A 2091-nucleotide genomic window follows, 5' to 3' on the forward strand; every position below is an offset into this window, starting at 1 on the left:
CTTCTAAAACTGTAGTTATATTACTCAATTCAGAAAATGGAATGCCAGTGGAATAATCTTGTGAAACTCTGATCAATATTTTGTATGCATTTTAGAGGCATGAGCAGTATTTGATTTATATGCAAAAAATGTTGCCCTATTGCATTTTTCTGTCTCGATCATTTTATACATCTTAGACTGAATATGGTGCTCACATCTTTGCAGAGCTGCTTCAGACAGTGGCCGGAATGACGCGATGAATGTGTTTGAAGCAAAAGTGGGTAACGCTAGGGGGATTGACAACAGCAGCATTTGATGTAATACATCTTCAAGATTTTAAATGTTCACACATTTTTCAATCACACTGTGTAGACACTGACTGCCTTACGGATATGCTAGGGATAGTTACCAGCAAAAACATACCATAAAGTGCCTATCAAGTATGAAATGTTTTTGACAAGAATAAGATGTCTCAATTGCTTATTGTCAATAAATCTTATATTTATGGGGTATACTGCCTAGAAAACAAAAGGTCACAGAAGCTGTTCACAAATCAAAATGATTTTCTTTTGTAATTAATGCTGTCAAATACAATATTAATACTTTATTTTTTTCAGAACCAGGGATTGAACTCAGGCCCTTGCGCTTGCCAGGCAAACCCTTATTCTACTGAGCTATTTCCCCAGCCCACTCAAATACAATATTTAAATCATACAGATTACTGTTAAATAAAAATAACTTCATTCAGCTCAAAAGGCATATTTTGTTAATTTGATAATTTGAAGCTCCTACAAGAAAATATTGCTGCCTCTGTGTATGGTGCTTGCCTATGTCTTATTATTTAAGTTTGGCACTAAAAATCTAAAGGAAATAATCTTAACTTTCATATGGAACAAAAATAGCAATTCTGGACAAAATCAGAAGGCAAAATAATCTTGGACTTCAACTTATATTACACAGTTACAGTGATAAAACAGCATGGTCCTGGCACAAAAACAGACATGAGGATCAATACAATAAAATTAAGGTTGCGAAAACAACCCCAGACACAGTCAACCTTCTGATCTTTGACAAAGGGACTAAGAGCATGCCCTGGAGGAGGAGAGATCGCCTCTAGCAAATGGTACTGGGCAGGCTGGCTATCCACACACAGATAATGTAAGCTAGACCCTTATCTGCCATCATATAATAATCTAAAATAAAAATGGATCCAAATCATAAATGCTAAAAACATTTTTCCTGCTGGAACATAAAATAGGTAAAACTCTTAAAGTCATAGACATAGGCAAAGTCTTGATGAATAGAACCTCAGATGCATAAGAAATACTACCAGAGAGTATCAAATGGGGTTATATAACATTAAAAAGTTTCTGGAGAACATCGAGTAGGCCGCCGGCACTATGAAGATCTGGACTGCGGAGCATGTATTTGACCACCCGTGGGAAACTGTTACCATAGCTGCGATGCAGAAGTACCCGAACCCCATGAACCCAAGTGTGGTCGGGGTTGATGTGCTGGACAGACACACAGGTCCTACTGGCAAGCTGCACAGCCACAGACCTCCCCGCACAGAGTGCGGACTGCTTTCCATCGTGAAGTCTATTATTGGTGCAGCAAGAACCAAAGCATACGTGCAAGAACATTCTGTAGTTGAGCCTGTGAAGAAAACAATGGAACTCAAATCTGTTAATATTTCTTTTACAAATATGGTTTCAGTAGATGAGAGACTTATATACAAGCCACATCCTCAGGACCCAGAAAAGACTGTCCTGACTCAGGAATCCACAATCACGGGGAAGGGAGCCAGCCAGGGCGGTTACCTGGAGGGACTGATGGCCAGCACAGTATCTTCCAATGCTAATAAAGGCCGAGAAGCAATGGAATGAGGAATACATAACTTAAATGCTGAGACTGAAGGACTGGCAGCTTCAGCAAGAGGAAGCATAAGGACACCCATGGCGGCGGCGGCATTTGCAGAGAAAAGATAAAGAAAATTGGTACACAGCACCAGGTCTCTCCAAGCGGACAATATATTTATTTATTTATTTTTTAAAAAAAACAACAACTATATTTTAGGTAGAGTTTCTTTTGATAAACTGGAGTAAAGCTTTG

General features: G+C 38.8%; 1 pseudogene; it reads left to right on the plus strand.

Annotated features, from left to right (window-relative positions):
• Positions 1-1379: 1379 nt before the first annotated feature.
• On the plus strand, positions 1380-1865 carry LOC101586506 (annotated as a pseudogene).
• The last annotated feature ends 226 nt before the right edge of the window (positions 1866-2091 follow it).

Source organism: Octodon degus, unplaced genomic scaffold (assembly GCF_000260255.1).
Source record: "Octodon degus isolate 3935 unplaced genomic scaffold, OctDeg1.0 scaffold00047, whole genome shotgun sequence".
Lineage (NCBI taxonomy): Eukaryota > Metazoa > Chordata > Mammalia > Rodentia > Octodontidae > Octodon > Octodon degus.